Source organism: Arvicola amphibius, chromosome 10 (genome assembly GCF_903992535.2).
Source record: "Arvicola amphibius chromosome 10, mArvAmp1.2, whole genome shotgun sequence".
Classification (NCBI taxonomy): Eukaryota; Metazoa; Chordata; class Mammalia; order Rodentia; family Cricetidae; genus Arvicola; species Arvicola amphibius.
In genome coordinates, this window is record NC_052056.1 from 376,161 (window position 1) to 386,405 (window position 10,245).

Genomic DNA, 10,245 nt, shown 5'->3' on the forward strand with positions numbered 1-10,245 from the left:
CAGGAAGGGCGGTAGGGCGAGGGCTCTTCTGCACATGCTCAGTTGTAGTCTCTGGGAGGACTGTATGTGATCACAGGCTAGTGACCCTAAGACTCCAGAGCACTGTATTTCATTTGCATATGACTCAGGTTTACAGGGATCTTCCAGAATGTTTTGTCTTGTATTTTTATCAGTAGAATGTACAGAAATTCACTGAGATGCTGGTTTTTTTTAATACAGTCAGGTTTGGGGCAGTTCCAAGTTATGCAAGGAAATGGCACATGTACACACACACACACACACACACACACACACACACACACACACACACGCCTGTTGGATGACTTGGGTTCAGGTATAACAGCAAGGAAAGAATTCAGGGGCTGGAGAGATAGTTCAGTGTTTACCAGTACATAATCCTCTTGCAGAGGACCCAAGCACACATGTCAAGTGGCTTACAACCACCTGTAACTCCAGCTTTAGGGGAGCCTCTGGCCTCTGCAGGCACCTACACTCCTGTGGACATACCCCAACACAGACATACATGAACACATATAATTAAAAATAACAAAAATGAAATCTTTTTTTAAAAAGAGTTGTTTATGTATATGAATAGGTGTTTTGCCTGCAAGTACATCTGTGTAACACACATGTGACTGTTGCCCCTGGAGATCAAAAGATGGAATTGGATTTCCTGAATCTGGAGTTACTATGTAGGTGTAGGAACCGAACCCTGGTCCTCTACAAGAGCAGGAAGTATCATTCACCACTGAGCAATCTCTCCAGCCCCTGAAAATACAATCTTTACAGAAATATTAAAAAGTCAGCACTGTCTTCAGAAGCATTCAACCCATGCATCATAGAGGGGTCAAACAACAACCTTCAAGAGTTGGTTCTTTTCTGTGGTAGATTCCAGGGACTGAATTTCAGGCCTGCTAAACCATCCAGTTTGCCCCAGTTCTTAGGAACCTGAGTTTTGCAAGTATGTGGGGGGTTCAGCATTCTTACACCATAAACTAAGGCCTGGGTTGTCACTCTCTGTATTGAATTAGCACAGGCTGTGTGGCCTTGGGTTCTGTTTCTGCAGAGAAGCAGACATTTGAGAACATCACAAGACTGAGCTGTGTGTGCTGACTCCTAGCCTGTAATGTGTGCTTACAAACAAACTATCAAGCCCTCATGGGTGGTTGGAGTAAATACGTTTTATTTTCCCTCTCCTTGTTGTGTGTGTGTGTTCTTGTACATCTCAAGCTTAAGGGTTCAGAATAGATTTTATCTTTAATATTGACATTGCCTTTTCAGGTGAGTGCCAGGTGTTGGTAAACTAACCCAGGTTGAAGTGTACTGGGTAGCTTTTTTCAGAAGTTTTGTTTGCTGAGTTGTTCTTAGGTTTTAACCAGTTCTTTCTTACATGTTCTGGATCTTCACTGGGTCTGTAGATATCACTCTTATTTTTAATCTTACACAGATTATCCAGGGAATGTATACTAGATTTTTAAAAACTAAAAAAAAAAAGCAACAATGTTTATGGATAGAAATAAGTGATCAACATGGGGGAAGAGGTGGGGAATGGGCTTAATTTTAAAGAACTAAGTAACCAGATGTGACATACCTCCTTCAACGGACTGAGTTCAATTCCTAGTACAGAGAATTAGGTGGCTCACAACTCTGTGTAACTCCAGCTCCAATGTCTTTGGCCAGAGGCACATGCATTCTCAAGCACACCCACACAAATATACATAATTATATATATTTAATAAACATTATATATATATAAAAGCTCAAACAGTGGAGACGGAAGAATCTCCCAGAAGCTCGAAGGCCAGCTAGCCTGGAGTATATGTATAGCAGCAGAAAGACTACCTCAGAAACATGGTGGAAGGAAAGGAAAGAACTACATCCCTAAAGTTGTTCTCTGACTTCCACATGCTGTGGCACAAGAGATACCCTCACTTATATACACATCAAACACACACACACACACACACACACACACACACACTAGTAAAAAATCAACTGGGAAGATCACAAATAGAGACAAAAGCTGTGCCAACAGATGTATAAATTGTATTTTTGAGGAAAGACACAGAATGAATGAGCCATGACTTTTTCAGACATGAAGCTGTCTTATTTCTTGGGTCTCCACATAAGGGCAAGCCTATGAGATAAAGTGGGAATTCAGCACCAAAGTAAACAGCTGGGCCTTCTAAGCTCCACACTGATGGGAAGCCTAACGAGCTGCCAATGAAGTCCTGTGGAGAGAGCAAGCTGAGTACTGAAGCTGTGTGTCCAACCCAGCCCCATCCCTCTGGGTATGATCCTATTTGCAAACAGGGCTTTTGCAGCTGTAGTTAGTTAGCAAGGATCTTGTTTGGGTTGATCCTCGTCCTGGGGCTATAACACTGTAGACTGAGTGTTTTATAAACAGTAGGAGTTAGTCTGGCAAGATGGCTCAGAGGGTGAAAGCATTTGCCTTATAAGCTAGATAACTTGAGTTCGAGATTTGTAGTGTGGAGCTGCGGGCAGGCCTGCTTTTCATCCTGCCTGGCTCCCGGCCACCGGCTAGCTTAAAACCCGAAATAACAACGCACAAATTGTATTCTTTTAAATACTGCCTGGCCCATTAGTTTCAGCTTCTTACATCTTAACTAACCCATATCTAATAATCTGTGTAACACCACGAATGGTGTCTTACCGGGAAAGATTCAGCACGTCTGACCTGGTGGCTGGCTTCATCGCATCTGTCTCCCTGAGGAGAGGCACTGCGGTCTGGCCCAGAGAGGCAAGGCATGGCGATTTATCTCACTTAGGAGAGGCGTGGCATCTGACTGAGCCATCTACCTCACTTCCTTCTTCCTGTTCTGTCTACTCCACCCACCTAAGGGCTGGCCAAGGAAGTTTCTTTATTAAAACAGAAGACCCTCCCACATCAGAGATTGACTCCTGAAAAGTGTCATCTAACCTTCACACAAGTACCATGGTATAAGTAGACCTGTGTGTATGTGTGTGTGCGCGCACACACACACACACACACACACACACCATAGATCAAAAACAAAAAGTAAAAAGCAACCAAAAGTAACAGGCTATTTACCTCAGTCCAGAATGGAAGGGTCACATCTGCTAAGGGCCTCTGGCTGCTTCCTAACAAAGTAAAAAGCAAAGCATCACACAATGGGGTGAGACCCTGGTGTAACAAATCCACTGAGCGGGGCTGGAGAGATGACTCAGTGGTCCCAGAGGACCCCGGTTCTATTCTCGGCACCCACGTGGCACCTCACAACTGTCTGTAGCTCCAGTTCCAGGGGATCCAACACCAGACATACATGCAGGTTAAACACCAATGCATATAAAATTTAAAATGAATAAATTTTAAAGAAAAGGATGAAAAACAAATCTACTCAGTTATGATGGTATCCATCTGTTCCAGAGGGCAGAGTTCTCCTGACCTGATCATCTCTTAAAGGCCCTGCCCCTCAACACCATTGCCAAGCCAAAGAGATTTCTATATAAGATTGGAAGGAACATTCACACCCTTGCTGTGACATACTAGATTAATGTGGCCTTGTCAGGGGCTATATCCTTATAAGAAGAGAGAATCTGGAACACAGATGGGCACATGGGACAAGCTAGGTGCTGGAGGAGATAGAATGGAGGAGTACAAGTTTAAGGTATTTTTTAAAGATTTTTTTAAATTGATTTTTATTGAGCTCTACAAGTATAAGGTATTTTTAAGGACTTGGGAGCCAATAGGAAATCCCAGGACCCAAAATGCCTAGATTTCAACCAAAGAATACCAGACATATGAGAGGCTAAAAGAGTCACAAAACAAGGAGAAAGAAAAATCAATGGACTGAAACCAACCCAGAAGCTGTAAAGATGTTAGCACTAACAAAAAAGTGAGGTTTTCAGTACTAATTGTATGTCCAATAAGCCAAAGAGGCTTGGGAAATTCATTTATTTGTTTAAATAGGGTCTAAGTTGACATGACAGGCCTAAAACTCATAGAGATCCACCTGTCTCTGTCTCCTGAGGACTGGACTTAAAGACCTTGCTACAACATCTGGCTGAAAAGTTTGTTTTTAAAGACCTACATGGGGCTGAGGATGTGGAAAGGCTGGGAGATTGTTTGCCTAGCATGCAGAAAGCCCTGAATTCTATTCCCGGAAACACATGAACACATGGTGGTGCACAGCTGCAGACTCAACACTCAAGAGGCAGAGATCAGAAGTCCAAAGTCACAGTTAAAGATGCATTTCATAAGCAGCCCAAATGCAGGGCTGTCACACTGCAGGGCAGACTGCCCCCACAGATACCACAACACTGAATTCTGCAAAGTAGGGCTGTTTTTAGCTTCACTTTCCAAGTTTCGGAGGGAGAAACACTCATGTAAACTTGGGATGCGTGGAGGTAGGACTGCCAGTACAGCTCTGTTCCTGCTTCCAGCTGATTTCCAGCGCTGTTACTGAGGCACAGAGGAGAGACCCCGAGACAGCAACCAGGAGCCTGGGGTCTTTTGTAGGGCGAATGAGAACTCTGGCTGGAGTTTGGTGGGCTCTTTAGGCCACTGTGCAGAAGGCCAAGCAGCCAGTCTGCGGTTCTCAGCACAGCCGGCAGGTGGCGCCCAGTGGGAGGACTAGAAACGTTGGCACAGCTGTGTGGGTTTTGCGTGAGAAACAGAACCCCGAGAGCCTTCTTTTCCAAACAGAGGGAGAAAAGTCTTGGCCGTCGGTGTGCGATTGAGCATTGATATTATGAAGGACCCCTCTGGCAGAGCCGCTGTGCTGAGGACTCAGCGGGGTGACTCACGCTGGGGCAGGCGTACAGCCTTCTTTCCTCGGAACTGCAGCGGGCTCTGGAGAGGAACAGCACACCTAGTCTTGCTCCTGCAAGGCGGTTCCCCTCTTGCTTACCTATTCTGATGCCGCTGATCACCAAGGTCGGAAGACCTCTGTACTTGTGCGCATGTTGTACGGCTGCAGCAAGGCTTTTACTGGGGCTTGTAAATGGGTTTCCAAATTCAAGGAAAAACAGTCACAAAACAGGCTGCAAAGGAGTAAACTTAACTATTCGAGGAAAGTAATGGCTCCATCCCTAGCACCCTATAAAATGGACATTCAGGAAGTAGAGACAACAGAATCAGAAGTTCAAGTCATCCTTGGTACTTCTTTAGAGGTTGCCAGCCAGTCTGGCTACACGGAAACCAGCCTCTTACCCCAGATACAAATGAGTCTAATCAGTTCAGGGAATAAAAGGCTCTTTTGGTTCTAGAAATTGTGGTCCAAGCAAAACGAACCCCTCAAGATCCCATGTTCGCTGGGGCTCTCTAGAGAAACAGAACCAATAGGAGATGTGCCTATGTAGCGTGTACATATCACACATGCTCCTGACTTACTGTGAGAATGTCCCAGTGAAATCACAGGAAATTGAAAAATACCATACAAGTTGCAAATGTATTGAATACACCCTCCCAATCTTCCCAGCTTAGCCTTGTCAGACTTTCTTAAACACTTAAATCAGCCTGCAGCCAGGTAGAGTTATCCAACACAAAAAGCCTGCTGGATGGTGAGTGTGCAGTATTTCATGTTATTGAACAGCGTCTCTCCCTGTACTCAGGGACAAACGGGTGCACTGCTGTCTGCCTGATTCTGTTCTGTGATCTTACCAGGTCCCTCATCCCATGCCCATCAAAACCAATTTAAGGCCTACAGAAACAGCTTGCCACTCAATTCTCTCCTGTATTCCCATCTGGTCAGTCATCAGAACACCAAGGAGGCAACCAGGAAGGCACATGGTTAACTACTGTGCTGCCAGCTCCAAGGAGTGGGGTCAGCCATGTTTAGAGGACACATGACCTTAGAACTCTGCACTAGTGAAAAGAAACCAGACTCACTGGACCACTCTAGGTTGGACCCAATGACCCTGCCCTTTGTACCTGCCTGAAGTCTCCATGCAGTACTGGCCCACTGGGCTAGATTCTGGACCCTGTGCTGGACTGCAACCCTTTCTCGGCCACTGAGAACACCTTTGATGGTTGACTCACACCTGTTCCCCACTACCCAGGGTGGTTCCCTGAAAAGTAAAGGGGCTTCTAGGGTAATCCTGTGAGTGTGTGAGGGGAAGGTCTCACATACCCCTTATTTGCCCTGTTTTGATCCCCCTCACATGTAGGTAGTAGGCCCATCAATCATATTAGCTATTGCCACTGCTAAAACCTTCCTGTTCCCCTTTCTCCTTCTTTCAAAGTAATAGCAGCTGATGTTGAAGGCCTGTGTCATTGCTCCTCTGTTCATCTTGGTATCACACGCACTGGAATGACACCTAAGGCTTTGAGGTTCCATATTTTCACGGATGTCCTACAAGTGGCCCCTGCTGGGGCCACGCTCCAGCCTTCATGGTTTGTGTTCCTGTTCTGGAAACGGTAGACTCTGTTCCGTGAATGGGCCCTGAGTATCATGGCCTGCCCTCTGCTGCCACAGTGAGAGTGGGTGTTTGGGAGTATGAGAAAGCCTTCAGGGCACACGATCATCCTTCCAGAAGTGTGTGTCTTTGGGAAGCAACCGGTCAGGTATTTACAAAATCACTTGAAAAGAAGCAGTGACAGGAGCGGAAGGAGAAGCTGCGGCATGCAATCAAAGTGTTTAAGGATACATTTGAGCACTGGCTTACAGGCAGATGAGGACAGCCCAGACTCGCCGTGAACAGCAGCACAGATCTGGGAGAGAGTCAGCTATGTATGCTAGAAACGTATAAGCTTGGCACTTTCAATGTTAGGTTGAGATAAATTCCTTGTTTGGCTTGGGTTTGTTTGTTTGTATATTTATTTGGTTTTGAAGATGAGGTCTTGCCCTATTGCCCTGTCTGATCTTCCTGCTTCCATCTTCTGAGTGCTGGGATGCTAGGATTGCAGGCATGCCCCACCATGTCAGGCAGTATTAACGAATTCCTCTTGATGATGTCATCTCTTTGCATAGCTGGGTTTTCAGAGATGGCTGTGATACAGAATGAGTGCAAACTAGTGTGGGGTAAGAGCAGGCCCAGTGTGGTTCCCACGCTGGGAGAAAGTATGCCTGCAGCTCTCTCGCTATGAAGCCCTGTCTGGACTAGAGCTCGCTGTGTAGATCAGGCTGGCTTTGAACTTGCAGTCATCTTCCTGCCTTTTCTTCCATGCTGAGATTCCAGGTGTGTATCATCTGCCCTACTGAAAAAATAGTAATTACCAAGTTTTTTTGTTTTTTTTAGACAAAGTCTCATGTGGCCTGGGACTGGGCCTAAACTCACAGCATAGCTAAGGTGGCCTTGAACTTCTGATCTTCCTAGGGCTAAGAGATAAGTATGCACCACTACAGCTGGCCCACACGGAATTATTGTTTTCTTCCTTTCAGGGTTGGAGATGGAATCCAGAGTTGAACACAAACAAGTCAAGTGCACTCACACTGAGTTGCACACAGCTCTTTAAGTTATATGCATTAATTTTGTGATGCCCTACTAAGTGGTTAGGGTGTAATTTTATTTTAGTAGTGGTAAAATTCACAGAATACAAAATTAGCTAATCAAAAACTAGCAACCCATCTGGTTAATTCAGAGATGTACAACTATCACACTCTCTAATTCCTTTTCGTTGTTGTTGCTCTTCAAGGTAGGGTTTCTCCATGTGGCCCTGGCTGTCCTGGAACTTGCCCTATAGACCAGGCTGGCCTTGAACTCAGAGATCCATCTGCCTCTGCCTCTGCCTCTGCCTCTTAAGTACTAGGATTAAAGGTGTGCACCACCACTGCCCAGCTATGCTCTCTAAAACACGGTTATAGATATAAAGGAAATCTCCTCCTAAGAAGTAATTTTCCACTCCTAACAGAACTGACTTCCTGCCCCTATGAACTCATCTACTGTGAGCATGTTATCTGAATTGGTGATGCAAATCATGGTGTGTGTGTGTGTGTGTGTGTGTGTGTGTGTGTGTGTGTGTGAGAGAGAGAGAGAGAGAGAGAGAGAGAGAGAGAGAGAGAGAGAGAGAGAGAGAGAGAAAGAGAGAGAGCTGTCACCTCATTTCTTTTAGGGTCACCTGTATGGCATATATCAGAACTTTAAACTTTTTAAATTAGTTAATGCATGTGTATGTATGCATGCATGCGTGAATGTGTGTGTATGTGTGTGCATGTGTATGCACACATGTGTGTGGTGAGTGTGTGTGTGTGTACATCTTTGTGCCGTGGCACTGGCATGGAAGTCACAGGATTACTGTTGGGAATAGGCTCTGTCCTTTCATTTTGCTTTTGAGGCAGGGTCTCTCTTGTTTCTGTGCTGTGTGCTCTGGCCTAACTAGTCCAGAAGCTTCTGTGAGATTCTCCTGTCATTTACTTACTGGGAACACAGACTCAGGTCACATCTCGGCTTTTATGTGAGTTCTGAGGTCTAACTCAAGTTGTTAGGCACTACTTAGGAAGCCTTCTTCTCAGCCTCAGAATTTACCACTTTTAGTATCTGTGTGGTTATTTCAGTGTGGAGATGCCACAGCTGGTTTATTCACCCAAGCTTTGTTGAACATGGAGGTAGTTTCTACTCTATGCTACTATGGATAATACTGTTGTAAACATTATGTTCATATTTTTGTTTGAATATTTGTTTTTTAGTTCTTTGGGGTATATACCTTAAAAAAAATGGAATTTCAGGGTTACCTGGTAAACTGAGGTTTAATTTTGTAGGAAGTGCCAAGTTCTTTTCCCAAATCTTAGAAATTGTTTAGTTCTAACTACCTAACAAATGAGACCATCAGATACTGCTTTTGGTCTGGGAACACTAGACAGAGATGGCCAGGATTTAGGCACCTCAGGTAAAGTGCATCTAATCTGGGGGAGTAAATTCAGTAGCTCCTAGGCATCATGGGGTCCCCAAGCAGGCTTCCCTTGAAGAGCTAGTTAATGCAGAGGCCTTAGAGTACTGGGGGGGGGGGGCTCTAATCCCACAACTCCCACTGGCTCTAAGAAGGTAAGCCAGTCTAGTAGGAGGGGTTCCTGGACCCTCTGTTTTGTTTTTGTTTTGGGGAACTATCTCACAAAGCCTAGGCTGGCCTCTAGTTTGCTATGTAGTTGAGGATGGACTTCTGATCCTCCAGTGTGCAGGGATTGGTTTATATGGATCTGGGTGCTCCATCCTTGAATTTTATGCACACATTAGCACTCTACCTGCTGGGTTTCTTCCCTAGACCTGGGATGAGGACTTTAAGGAACCCATCTTTAAGGAGGCTGAGGAGTGGGACATTGTCAGCGGGGTTATAGCTTCACACCACCCCCTGCAGGAGACTGCAAACTCCTAGGACAGTCAGGCTGTCTTCCCGGGGTTAAGGCTCTGGGGCAGGGAATGAATGAAAGTTCTCTAGAAGATCGTGGGAAAGACAGACGGGAGTGGTGGTGATCTGGGGCCAATGAGGGTGGAGTCTCTGAGAGGGGAGTGTTTGTGTAAACAGAAAGTATTTGCTCGATAAAGAAGTGGGGCGTCAAAGAGGGTAGTCTCAGCGCTTAGCCCCAGAGGGGCTCCTGGACACCTACCCAGACCTCTCCCAACCCAGGTCTTTAGAATTAACGCAGACAGAACCCCTGCCAAGAACAGGCTGGATTCTTTTAGAAATACCATACTGCTCAAAGCAAGCCTAGAAGTCTCAAAGACAACCGTGCAAGTTGTGGCAGGAAGGAAGCTAGGGCATGGGGTGGCTTCGGGATGCTTCTTTAGCTCCAGGCTCCTGGGTCTTCAAGATTAACTGCATCCCAGAGCTGTGATCACTCTAGGGAGCCTGACGTTCACAAAGTTGAAAATAACTGTTTAAAGCCCCTTAGCCCAGATACACACCAGGAGTAGGAAATGACTGCCACTCTTGGGCTGCCATCTGGCTGTGTTGGTGTTCAAACTATCATCTCAGGGCTACATGTAGGACTATCCTGAAGCGGGTGCTATTCTCCCACATCTGAGTATCTGAAGGGTGTGCTCATTCTCTTGCTGTAACAGTCTTGGGACCCTATTCCAGGTAGGATGGCCACAAGCCCAGTGTCCTTTGCTCTAGTACCCTGGACCTGGAAAGCTAAATTGTGTCCTTCCAGGAAAGATGCTAAAGGCAACTCCCCTGTCCTCTTCAGGATCCTCTGCCTGCCTCATTGGTTTGGACATAGTGATAAATGGTTTAGATGAAGGAGAGCTCACATCGAGACATGACACCCACTTTGGCAGCTAAAAGGTAGAATAAGCATTGGGAGGGTGGGGGAACTTCAAAATGTG